The sequence below is a fragment of the Diadema antillarum genome, unplaced genomic scaffold (genome assembly GCF_040938485.1).
Source record: "Diadema antillarum isolate AM-2024a unplaced genomic scaffold, OU_Dant_1.0 seq00000382_RagTag, whole genome shotgun sequence".
NCBI classification, from domain to species: Eukaryota; Metazoa; Echinodermata; class Echinoidea; order Diadematoida; family Diadematidae; genus Diadema; species Diadema antillarum.
In genome coordinates, this window is record NW_027271380.1 from 2,708,018 (window position 1) to 2,722,611 (window position 14,594).

Below are 14,594 nucleotides of genomic sequence, written 5' to 3' on the forward strand. Positions count from 1 at the left end.
AGAATATGTTTTCCAAATAATATTTTTAAGATAATTTTCCTCTACTTTCCTTCAGAGCCCATGGATACGCCCACACACACGCAGACACACACACACACAGACACACACACACACACACTCACAAACACTTTTCAAATCAAGATTCTGTCAATGACAACGTATCATCTGCTACTCACTGTTAAGTACTAATATGATCACCGACATACATTGGATTGCTCGTTATTCCGAAAGTTTGTTAATCCGAAAATAAAACAAGTCCGTTAAAGAGAATGCAATTGTATGATTGATTAAGTAGCTTATACTTATTCTTTCATGTGTCGTTATGTGGATTTTTCGAATATATGCTCTAAGATTACGAATTCAGGACCTGAAGTCTTCTCGCGAATTACATAGAATGTGGTGATGTTGCCGTATCATTTATTTCAGCAAAACTTTTTTTAAGGTGTTAGAATAATGTCTTTGTAAATGCGCAGTTACCTCAGATAAGATAACGCTAAACACAACTTAGGTGACATTATTCAGCTGTAATCACGAAGCAAAAGGTCAGTGTCATGAAAGTGTAAAGCTTTCTAAGGGATGAAGTGAAATGTTGACCGAGTGAATATTAAGTTTGGTGCTGCCGAAATTTGGCACAAAGTCATCTATACCAAGTAATGAATAATGACATCATGAATAGAGATTTTTTTAAATCATTAGATTGTCTAACATGATTGTAATAACAACGATAATTATAGGATTGCTGTAAACAAACAAATAACCGGCAAATACACAATGTCCAACATGCAGATGTGTGTATGTATCAGATTCTTTAAAACGTTGTGTTCAGCAGAGTTTAATCATTTGGGAAACTAGGACGATTGATTCAATTTCGCTTCAGTTCAGTTCAGTTTATTTGTTCCTCAAAACTTGTTTGAGAAAGTCATTTTTTTTAGAGTATGAGATAAACCTCCAAAATATCAGATTGAAGCAATTCAACATACTGTAAACTAATTCTGTGATATTGAAGAAGTCTATATGTTATCAGCCAAATCAAGCATATAAGATAATAATCATGTCACTCTCAAAGTATTTTCGGTTGATATAGAAACCTTACTGAGGCGCAACGTTTATGAGGCGAAACTTTGAATTCCTTAATGTTTGTATAAAAGGTGATCCAACTGCGCCTCTATGTGCTGGGAAAGTGGGCCTCTTTTTAAAGGCCAAATCAAAGTCAAGAAAAAGTTGAAAGGTCAATGTCACTCAGTCAGTGACCTGGCTGCCTTACCCCACTCTCAACATCCGTCCAGGGTCAGATCAGGGTCATGTTCCGCTTTCTCAACAACATCTAAGGAATGTATAAGACGGACGGAGTTAGAGAGGAATCATCATGAATCACATCCTTTAAACACATACACACACTCACAAACAAACGTACAAACAATTTCACACACACACACACACACACACACACAAGGACGAACCAGAGCGAGACAATCCTATGAAGGATATGAAGTGTCTTGATTGAAGAGGATGATAAAAAGTATGCATTCATTTTCCTTTTCATTCAAAACATATAACGATCTCTTCTGCCGACGTTCAAGCATTTTTCCATTCCTTATTCTTTTTTTAAAGGCTTCCACAGTCAAGACCAAACTTGTTTAGAAATTATGGTAAGCCAAATTCAACTCCTATTCACATGTATATGAATGACAGCCTATTAAATATTAAGTTTCGGATTGGAGCATTGATAATGGTATCTTTAAGTCAACTTCCAGTAGTGCATATAGCAGGAACTTCAATTCTAAACTGTCAATCTAAATACACATCTGAATGTTTGTAGAGGAAAGTAAACAATTCTCTTTCAACTGAAATTTCTTATCAATGGAAACATGGCTGTATCTTCCTCGCATGTCACTCAGTTCAATCATATGATTGTTAAATTCTTCCTTATTCCGTCTGGTGTATTGATTTTCAACAATGTCTCAACGAGTGATTATAAACCATCTACGGTCCAATAAAGCGATGTTTTGAAAGCAGGTACCTTTGCATTGATATGGCGTGAACAAGTCAAACCTGTAGACGTAACAAGACATATCTCTAAAAAAAACAACACTGTCTATACAGGAGAAGAAATATGTTGAAGACACAGACATGGATATAGAATGTTTGTTTGTTGTGCAGTGCCTTTAAATCAATATTCTTTGCCTCTGCCTAACTGCCCGCCTCTCTAATGTACACATGAAAAGTCCGTGATATGAGTGAAGTATCATATTAAGTGTGCTTCAATGCATGTGATGTACAGGATGGAATGGATCGGTTAGAACTGGATGCCAGAGTTAAATCCAAGAATGGTTTGAAACCACCAGGCGCAGCCGACTTGGGTTTTAGACCGTTTCCAAAGCTATTCTCATTGATTGATTTGATTTGATTTGAATTAATTTCCACTTTGTGTTCACAAAAGCAAAGAAACGAACATAACTGAGTTGGAATGACGATTAGTATACAATAACATTTTTTCTCTTTTTTTGACGTACAAAGATAAACGAAACGTAAACTCTAACAAAGAAGGCCTATATTTTTGCAACAAATGGTATTGAATACAAAAGGAAGAGAGAGTATCGATCAGGAAGATTGATAATTTCAAACATGATATCTTTGTAAAAATTCAGTCCTGAATTGCCTCTTAAAATTAATCAAAACAGATATTTCTTTAACTTTGGTCCAGTGAATTCCAAAAATGTTGTCAGCAGACAACGTTCTACACTATTCAAAGGTAAATGCAATGACTTTGACTGTCTTGGGTAGTTGTAATCAGAACTATTTTTAATAAACATTTCAGATAATATTGTTGGGAGATCATTATAATTGATTTAGGCATGAGCTGTCCTAAACGAAAATCATGCAAATCATGAATTTTGAAAATTTTCATGTTCGTGAAACAAAGTATTAGTGTGTGAATAAAAATAAGTGTTACAAATAAAACGGAGAACCTTCTTTTGTAATAAATAAATTCTATCAATCGCAAATTTACCTGAGTTAACCCAGGCCAAAAAGTCCATACTATAGAGTAAAAATGAGGAAGAATCAAAGTAGAATACACAAAGAACAGAATGAGGAAACGAGTTAACGCAGACCAAAAGTCCATGCTATAGTATTAATTAGGAAGAATCGAAGTAGAAAGGCATTTAAAAGGAACAGAACGAGGAAAAGACTTTTTAAATTTATTTATGACTCCAGGATTCCTTGGTATGATTTTACTGATATTATGAAAATGTTCTTTCCATGAATTCTCATGGATTAAAAAAAAAAGCATACTTGACTTTGTGCAGCACATTTCACGTTCATGCATCTAAGCTTGAAATCAATTCGCGATAGATATCCAGGCTTTGTAAAGCTTTGATGTGTTTAAAAAATGTGAACTGATTAACATTTGTCAAACTGTGTAACTTAAGGTGCAATTTTGATATTCACCTGGTAACTCAACTTATTTCTTCTAGTATCCTATTTCTTTACTGTTACATTTATGCGACGTGTAACATATTCTTCCTGTGCTTCCACTGATATTTGATATTTGATTTACACAATGTATAAATTTTACTCAGTGAATCTTTTGATTGCTGTTGTACTGTATATCTTATGTTTTCCGCCTCTTTGCATTCTTTTTTATCTTTGTGATATTACAAACGCTGCTGTTGTTACATGTACGCAGGGCCCCTTGGTAGAGCTTAATAATTCGGCCAACTGAACAATAAAATGGGTATATATACATCATTATATATAAATCACAAGTTTTATAAAATGGCGATCAACATCAATAAAATGGGGAAATCGAACTTATTAGCATATCACAATTATATCCAGCAACATCATGTCATGCATCGCCTACAATAATTTACCGTCTGTAAATGCGCATTAAACGCATTTACCACCTGATTTTTACTTGGAGAATTGTCCTTACGCATGGCTCTATTAAGTTTAACCGGACACATAATGTGACAAGAACAAGAAAAAAGATTGAAACGTTGACCTTGAACAAGTTAGTAAAAAAAGTGGTAATCATTCAATCAGATAGCAGAGATTTTGAGAATCCTTTTCATAGTTATTCTATATGCTGTTTTGATATCATACACAAGACGACCTCTTGAATTTTAACAGCAACTTTCAGCTATATTCCCCAAAAGTGCAATCACCTGCTGCTCAATATTAAGCAAACAACTCAGTCGCGTCGAATTCGCCTCTCTATGATACTACAACCACTCTGTTGAGCCTTTGTCGGACCTGCATGAAAACAAATGACCGTTCAGGGAGGGCAGAATGCCCCCCCCCCCCCCTTCTCTCTCTCTCTCTCTCCTTCCTCTGGACATGAGACTTGTCACACTCATGACACTTATGTCGTTGGCGGCGTGTGCAATACGTGCTGGATTGCCTAGATTAGACGCCAGAATGAGGTGAATTAAATCTGACGGAGGCTGTAATATCGATGATTTTTCAAAAGTTTCGGCCTTTAACGCAAATTGCGAGATTATTTCTTGCCTCTACCCCTCCCCCTTCATCTCCTTCCAAATGTATTCAAAGAAGAAATTCTCACTGTGATCCGTCATTGGCACAGCGAGTTAAGACCCTGGGGACGACGGAAACATAAATCATACCCAGTTAGATTAAGATTTCCCTTCGCGAGCGGCGCTCATTTACAAAAGGACTGTCACGATAACAGACCCACTACTCACGTGCCTTTCCTTTTTTTTTCTCTCTCTCTCCCTCTTAACTCTAATGTAGAAAAAACTAGTACGAAAAATGCAAATTACGTTCTGTATCGTTGACATACCCACTGACCGATCGTTGTTTGTCGTCTCAGGCGCTCGTGTACTTTTAGGAGTTAATAGGAAAAAGCGTTGCGGTTTTGAATGTTTTCGATGTTAAGAACACAAGCATAATGCTAGGAGGCGAACAGCGTAAAAGCAGGAAGGTGGAGTAAAAGTGCTCGATCATGTATTGGTACGTCGATTATGGGGATGAGCGTCTCTTCATATTCGCTGTATGAGCCGCAACAATCACTTCCATTCGAATGCCCTTGTCTTTAAGAACATAATATCATATACTGTAGAAAACCTAAAACGATTTTTGTTATTGTTGTAGTTCACTAATGACAATACTGTAATAATGATTATAATGACGATGATGATGATGATGATGACAATGATGATGATGATAATAATAATAATAATAATAATAATAATAATGATAATAATAATAACAATAATAATAATAATAATAATAATAATAATAATAATAACAACAAAGATCTTTTTTCAAGGGTAGCCTCTTCAGTGTTGACGCTGATCTACTAAAGGGCCCTGCCATTATTATATTGCCAGTTACTGATTTATACACCTGGGTCGAGAGTGACATGGGTAAAAACGTCTTACCCAAGGACATATGCACTGGACGGGATTCGAACTCGGAACCTCAAATTGAAAGTCACAAGTCTTTTCTACTATGCCACAGTGCCCTCAGCTTTGCAGGATTAAATTGAACGAAAGGAACAGAAGGGAGGGGGAGGGGAGGAAGAGCTGTAGAGATAGAGAAAGCATTGTGATTTTAGCTGGGTATTTTTTCAACATAAGGCTTAAATATCAACAACAGTAATGTACCTGTTGCCTAATGTACGTAGTCTAGGTTGGCTAATAACGCCAACATAGCTCGCCTAGTACCTCTGTGATATTGCTAAGCCTTGTACACTACAGCCACTTTGACTGGAAAATGGACTAGCGCACGTTTGGAGACAAGGTCTTCCCATGATGAAATCAAAACAAAAAATCGAAAGGTACAAAAATGAACAATTGGCCCAACAATATCCTTGGTTTTCCCTCAACGAGTAATTAAGGCGTTCTTGTACTATCAGCCGCACCAGCTGGTAGTGTTCTACTGGTGTACGAAGCCATGTAGTCGATTCCAGGTCATCTTCTGGCCGATTTCCGGTTCCCGGTCATGGGGTTTTCGTATGCATTCTAGCGGACCTCTCATATTGAGCACCTCTATAATTTTGCAGGTTACCCCCCCCCCCCCCCCCCCGAAACTCATTTATTCAACATGTGCTTTTGTCGCTTGAAATAGCTCAAGGGAAATCATGATGCTATCTTGTGTATGCATTGTCACGATCTGGTCCATTCTTAATGCATAGATATGAGAAGATGCATAATAAAATCAGCTCGGTGTCTGCTACTACTACTACTACTACCCCCCCCCCCTCACTCCCTCTACCCCTAGAAGTGTAATCACCATGTGATTACTGTCTCCTCACAAATCCAAATATCTTGAGTTCTTCGGGGAAAAAAGAAAGAAGAAGTGCTGTGGGACATCCATCGTAGTCCCTTGGAGGTGGAATCCCCGACATGTCCGCAATGTACGGGGAGCCGAGTGAGGACAAGCAGAACTGGCAAGGCGAATCAAACTCAATTTGTCGTTGTAATCCTAATGCGGTAATTCCCTTTTTATGAGACGCAGACGTCGAGTCCACTTCTTGGTATATTCCTAGGAAACGACTTTAGTACAGCGCACTCATCCGTCTTGAGTTGGGCTTCTCGGCTTCTTTCGTTTTCCCCATTTATGCATTTGCTTTTTAAAGTGCGTTGGCATTTAAAAAAGAAGAAAATGGAAGAACTGAAGTGCTTGAAACCTTTTGTAATATAGCGTGTCTTAGTGACAGCCGAAACTTCATTTCACATGAAGGAGTACATGAGCGCTGGGGATTCATTTAGAGTCATGTATACCAAGCTGAAAAAAAAGGAAAAAAAAGATAAGAAAACAAAACAAAACAAAAACGCGAAATGACGCCATTGGTCCATCATTTACCGAACGGTACTACGTTTAGGTAATTTTTAGAATATGAGTAATCGTTTTCTCGTTGCGGCATCGTGACGTCACACACACACACACACACACACACACAAATCACCAAAAACTGTGATGGCGCCAGACGAAGGATTATTGTACAACGATCATGACCATCCCTGTGACACTGATGTAAAATGGTAAGAAGGCAACAGATTATACGACCATGCTATGACCACGTTCCGCTAATCGCCTAATTGATAAAATAATTTCTAGATACTAGGAAAATAAGCTAGTGGAGTTCTGTGTCTGTGTTATAATGTATACGACTTTCCATCGTTTTAGCAAAGTGCGCAAAATGTCGTCGAAAAGAAAGACTTTCTTTTCACGCATTGTTCCCACACATGAAAGCCGGGTCGCGTCACGTGCGTGCACTCCGTCGCCCTACTTCTGTCTCAAATTGGAATTCGTCTCGTTGTAAGCGCATCACAAACTACACATGATATAAAGCAAAGACGCGCCGCAATCTCTCTGATTGCGGTGTAATTCCTTCCAAAGACATGCCTACTTAGGGACACCATAGGACTCCAAACAAGCAGCTACGACGTCGTGAAGCCAAATCGTGTTCCTCATATCAGTCAGTCCACGCTGCAGATATCCCGCACAAAGTCGCTGTCGCGTTGAATTATCCTTTCCGACCGCAGTCGTACTCACGGACTGCAACGCTCACCCTGCACTTGGAGTTCTGTTGGAAAGACAGAAATGAGATAACCATGATGATGATAATAATAATGATAATAAAAACACATGGGAATTTCAGCTAATGTGCATTTACGATTACAGTCTTTGACAGAACATCGACATTGCCATGACCCGCATCAGCAGAAAGCTATCACCACACACAAGACGATCTTGTAAACATTTTAATATCAAATGTTTTCGAGATAGACATAGATTATTCATAAGGTTTACGCACATACTGAATATGTTTAATGGTGTTTGATCGTTTAGGACAGAGAAGGAGCATGTAGACAAGTATAGTCGTATAGCGGTTATGATAATCTTGTCGATAACCTCACAAAAGGCTACACAGGTTTGTTGAATATTCTTACTATCGCAGTATGATTACATGTATTTTACAGTCCTACAATATTACAATATAAAAATTGAAAATGCATCATCCATCAACTTCTTTTGAAAATATGTCTAGACAATGTTTGATTTCTTGTAGAGTTAGTGGTTTGCTGGGGGTTTTTTTTTTTCGTCGATATCACATACATTCTGTATCTTGTTTCATGGTTTCATGTGCACAAAATGGTAGATACAAACTATATGAAAAATGATAATCATGTCGAGGTACACAGAGTTTCAGGTTGACTATTACTACACCAACTGGGTTACATTAAATCTTCACTGTCTGGCTTGCGTTCAGTAGCGCAGACGGAGCTCTATAGCGTCAAGCTATGTTTGCAGAACATCATCAGAGTTTAAAATACATGGATGTGCACTCTGACAATATTATATGATTTTCTGTCATTAAGGACACCGTGCCGCTGAAAGCATGTTTGCGTAATTAAAGTCCTTCGCCAAACTTGGCGGCTTGAAGTCACGGACATTCTGCAGAAAAAGTGCAGGCGAGAGGGGAGACTGAGTTCGAGATTGATTGAGGGAGGGTATACGGGTAAGTGACAGGGCATTTAAGATGGTTTCATGTCCTGAAATTCACCCTGAGCCACGGAGATCAAAGGTAGCGGGAAAGAATGCGGCCTCGGCCTACCGAGACCGCCTCAGATGTCGACGAACACGGAGAGAAGAAGTCAGCAATATACAGAAACAATTTCGTGGGCAAATAGTTGGAAAAAATAGGGGGGAAAAGGAAATTGCTTACCTTTCCCCTTGAATGCTCACTGTAAACACATACATATCCAAACAGCGAACCCGGACATAATTTGGATATACCTTCACGAGGCAAATAAAAGCAACAAGTTATGAAATGAAAGGAGAGTTTACTGGAAAAGAAAGAAAGAAAAGAAAACAGAAATACAGAACTATTTCCGATTTTCGAGCCAATTTTACCAATCAGTAAAATGATCATCGCTTTACTTACGATCGTTTAGTTGTGTATACTAAGGTAGTACAAAAACGCGATTTCTTGCTTAAAGGGTCACGTCTTAGGCTCTTTCTAATAGTGAACTTTTTATGGTGACTTTAGCACTATTAGCAAAACTGATAGTAATGAACCTCGACAATAATGATTACACATAGCGGTAACACAAGGGGCGGTAACACAAAGGAGACGTGTGCCATCCACTCATTAAAGTATAGCCTATACTTCAAACCCTCTCCTCAATCTTCACGATTGGCAACAATTGTGCCATGTTTTCATCGCCATGTGAAAAATGCTGTTCCGTCAAAACGACTTGTTTTACCTACATAATATCTTGGTATGCAGATATAAATTTGTGTTCAGTTTAATGATGAGACATGACATTCACTGTCTTTCGAAGCAGCTTTAACACCTTGATTATTTTTTCCATTCTCACCGTTTGTGAAAACGAGGGCTCCTCTCGAAAAAGAAAATGGGGAAAAAGAGGTTAAACGTCAAGAGCAAAAATATGTAAGAGCTGAGATTGATGAAACACTTTCCATTTCCGCTAAGTCGGCTTAACTATTGTTGTCCTTTTGCCATTCGACGGTAAGAGAACAATGAAATTGTAATCTATACTCCGTGTCTAGTCAAGACTCAAGGACGCGCAGTTACGGCATGGAATAAGGCTAAAAAAGAGAATGGATGAAAGGGTAAAAAAGACACATGGAAAATGGTAGAAACGACCAAAATAGCATTTCATTTCGTTTCCATTGTCCAACTTGTCAACATCTGCGCCAATGGTGTATCCACCATAATATTTACTGCGTCTTCATTCCGAAGACCCCCCTCGGCGTACTCAGCATCGAGGGTAGTTACGTGCGTTGCTGCAAACAAAACAAAAAATACTAAACAAAGATAAACAAACAAATCATATAAAACTAGAAATACCCAAAAACAAAAAAACAAAAACCAGACAAATCAAGCAAATGAACATAACATTTAATTAAAAAAAAGAGACCAAAAAAATGGCATATAGGTAAACAATATCATGGTCGTACATCTGTCAAAACAATAGCAGTTTAAATACATTCATGTAAATGCATAATAGTCTTTTGCATTGTCTCTCTGTGTGAGTGCGTGAGTATGTGTTTTCAAATGATCTGTTAACGTCCTATAAGTAGAGCGCTAATAACACTATGGTTTGATATGTGATTCGTTTCGCCGACTTTGAGTACTTCGTATTAAGCTTGCAACATGACCAGCACCTGGCGCTGCTGATGATGTCACCAGTTAGATTCGTTGTTACACACCGTGAGCAAGTTTTCCTCTCCTTGAAAAGAGCTGTCACGTGATTGACAATGGACATCCTTATAATCCCGCCGCACAATGCTACGTATCACGGGCATTATGGGTGTTCATCAATTGGCAGAAAATCACATACTTAGCTCGTCATGTAAAAAACGGGCCAGATGATGACGCGAGAAGAAATGCTACGTTGATTAGATTAACGCAAAGTCGAATGAGGTCGGCGAAGTCACGTCCACATTAGTAAGCGTCGTTGAAAGAGACCGGAACACGAATGCGTACAACGTTTTAGCAGTTAATCCTGTACAGCCAAGGAATGGAAACAAAATAAAACAAGACTGGCACGCATAACTACATACTTGTGATTCCTTATGAATTCTGAGTTTGGACGCGCCAGGCAGGTGTTGCAATGGCGTTATCCACTTATGGTTTTTCATTTGAAGAGGGGGGAAAGGGTGGAGGGGGGGGGGGGTGGGGTGGTACAAATCCAAAGCTGGGTCCATGTCATCAGCTCACAGCTGTCTCGTCCCCACGTTCCTTCTAGTGAAATCCCACCTTATCAGAATGCGCCCACTTGGCAAGTGAGTCGTTTTCATGATTTGCCATGATGACCATCATCTTGCAAAAACAAGAACAAAAACAAAAACAAAACAAACAAACCAAACCAAACCAAAAACAAGAACAAAAACGAAAGAAATATTTAAAGCACTGTATACTACCAGGAGACCTGACTCACACCGGCTCGGAAAGGGTTGACGCCTTTCACAAGCATTCGTCGGAAGTCAAGTTTTTTATAAGATATGTTTTTGTTGTTGTTGTTGTTTTTTTTTTTGGGGGGGTATATGAAAGTTAATACGTTATCTCAATTTATTTAATATGCTCACTGATTCTTGGTGCGCTTTCATTCCACACCACAGTATCGTGCTCACATATAATTGTTATTCTCACTCGCGACATCTGAACATTGCTACAACATTCTACGAAGTTGATGCATTTGACGCTTTGAGCCCTACACCTATGAACGGATTCGTTTTCCTGATGAATTGGATATTCACTTCATTTCCTTATCAGTAAAGCCATGCACCCCCACCGTCATAATCAGAATGAATTTAAAAAAAATATAAATATATTTGAATGTTCATAGGTCGGCAGGCACAGAGCAGACTAAATATAGTAGTTCAAGTAAAAAAAAAAAATTGAATCAAGAACATGCTGATAACGACAAAGACATCAGCCGTAATCATAAATCATGATTATCATTATAATGATTACGGTTGTATTCGTATTGCCATTGTTGATGATACGTTGTAAAAGAATGAACATAAATTAACAAAGTTAACAATATCATGTAGGTAATATTGATATAATTTCTGATACATAAGCAGGGTTCATCAACTTAAGTACTGCTTAGATATTTTATAGACACCTGTATGAGCCAGAGAGCAAAGAAAAGAAAGAAGGAAAGAAGGTTAAATGCTTAAAACTTTTAGAACAGTCAGGTGTTTTTAATGTGTAATTATTCTATTTTTTTTTGTAAGGTCAAGATTTTGATGGACATCAATAACATAGAGCAAAACAAAAAAAGAAACAGCGACAACAACAAAAGAAAAGTAACATATTGTCCATATCAATGGCATGCTTTAAATGTATGTTAACATGACATTTCGGAACAACATGGTACCAAAGCAACATGTCGATACAAAATTAATTAACCTCTTAGGTGGCACTTCCACACCCTCGATATAATCGACATTGTGTTTCAACAGGTTGACAATAGGACTGGCTGAGTTAATTGGTTTGAACTGATTATCATGTGCTACATATTAGTCCACTGGAATGTCATAGAGCATACGTTGACATGCACATGAATGTATGTAATGACTCTTTCAATGTCTGTCTATGAGTAGGAATGTATGTCTATATATCTATCTATATATCTATCTACACATCTGTTTATATGTCCATCTATATATCTATATACATCTATAATTATATCTATCCGTATGTCTATCTATATATCTATCTATATATTTCTATAATCTAGCTATCCAGATGTACATCTATCTGTATATATCTTAGTCTCTTTCTCCATCTTTCTCTTTGTACGTATATCTCGTTCTCCTCTTTACTGTTTTTTTCTTTCTTCGTCAATGAGCAGATAAACGAGTGTTTTTTCTCTTATTTCGAACAAGCCTTTAATTTATCGTCACTGGTTCATGCTCGTTTTTGTTTTTCTCAGTAACGAACTTGGCAGTAAATTTGACCGTGGATCTCCATGATTCGACTGTGGGAGAGGGGTTAACTAAGGGCGAGGGGTGTTTTAAAGTAGGGTCATCGGGCCGGCTGGCGATCGAGGTATGGAATGGATTATTCATGCAGGAACCTGGGAAATGAAGGCGAGGAAGTTGTGGTGCTTGCATGCCTGCAAGAGGATGACGTAGCGCCGACCAGGTTTTTTGGAGCAGAGCAGAGAAAACAACACCAATCAGACGTTTATCCCTCTGTGACCACAAGAAACAAAGAATACAAACTAATTTGATTAAAGTCTGTCACAACGTGGAAGAAGGTTCGATCTCTTGGAGAACATTGCCAATGTCAATAGTATAAGCTCTGGCAAGAGGGGCGAAGGAGAGGGGAGGAGGAGGGGGAGGAGAGGAGGAGGGGAGGGACATGAGGGGATTGGCACGTGACTGTTTGTTACTATAGTTTCAAATAGAAGTACACTGTTCTATATCACGTATTGTTTGTGGCAACAACGTGCTTAACATGATGTCTGTGCCTAAGGCTTGTATATGGATGACTACGCGCTCAAGAAACGACTGTCGAAATATAGTGGAGCAGAAACGGACGAATTTCAATTCTGCCCAGATCTTTGTTTTGCGCAAAATGAATTTATTTCCGTTTGCCTGGGCCGACTCACGTGGCGGCTCAAGGGGCCGCCATTACTCACTGAAGCTGGAATCAATGATATATACATTGATTTGAACTCCCTCGTCCCCGTGAGCCGGAAGTGTGGGGAAGTTCAATCCCTTCTTACCCCTCTCACTATTGCAGCCAAGGCAGCGATAAAATTTCAAACCAACGCTTGCTTGATGTGTGAACATTGTGCCTGTACGACTGAAGTCGGCCGGCCGGATTGAATCCACATTCGGAGACATGCAATCAATGGTTAATGCCGGCAGAAGAGAAAACGTTTTCTCAATAATTCTCTGTCCAACGCTGTCTGGAGACGTCACAATCGGTTATTGTTTCTCAATGACGTACAGATGGTGTCTATTGTAAACGAGAAGTCCCCCGGAATCCGGTCTGGTTGACTCAGAGAAGAGCGTAGAAAGACGGCTAATCTCCACAGTTTTGTTTCGTTTACCTCTTGTTTTTGTCATGTGGTTGTTTGAGGCCGTCCGTTGCTTTGTATCCTATGGACACATGATTGTGATTGCAGCACGTCCTTCTTATTCTCGCTCTTTTTTTCTTCAATATGTCAAGATCGTGGTCAGCAAAGCGCGTGAAAGGATATATCATTAGAAAATGATTGTCTTGGTAAAGAAAGCAAAAACATTTCACACAACCGATATCGCCGGCGTTCTGCACCGACACGGAAGCAATGCACGTTGAAAGAAGAAGAAAAATGAAAGAAGAATTAAGTCCATGTATGTGATAAAATCAACTTTGTATACATGAATGATTTCATCGTCGTAAGACAATCAAACATATAATTTGATATAGCAGTTACGCGTATACCCTTGCCACATGGTGAAGGATTTCTATCCACAGATTGCATGGTGACATCATCTGCAGCTCTCTATCTTTCTCCTTGTAAACTATCGATTCCTTCGTGAGAAGGCCCTGTTTAGTTTAGTGTTGCTTATTTCTGGCATGAATGACATGTGCGTTTAAAGGTTTTATGACATACAAATGCATGTTATTTGTGCTGATTTATAATACCCTCAACATCACTTTTGCGGTGAAACGAATATCTCGTAACATTCCATATATTTTTAAAATATTTTTCCGTCCATTTTTCTTCAGATTACTTGGATACGCTCACATAAAAAACCTTCCAAACCAAGATTCTGGTTGTGACCTCATCTGTCAATCATTGGTAAAGTACTAATATGATTAACAAAAGACATCGGAATGCATCCTGCCCGAAACCGAGCATAACTTGCATGTTCCCTCGCCATGTCTTTTGTTAGTCACATTAAATCACAGAAACATGCAAGTTATGCTGAGTCGAGGGGAAGGTGCATTCCAATGTTTTTTGTTAAACATATCAGCACATGTACTTTAGCAATGATTGACAGATGAGGTCACAACCAGAATCTTGGTTTGGAAGTTGTTGTTGTTGTTTTTTTTTGTGGGCGTATCCATGTGAAAATAGAAAAAAAAT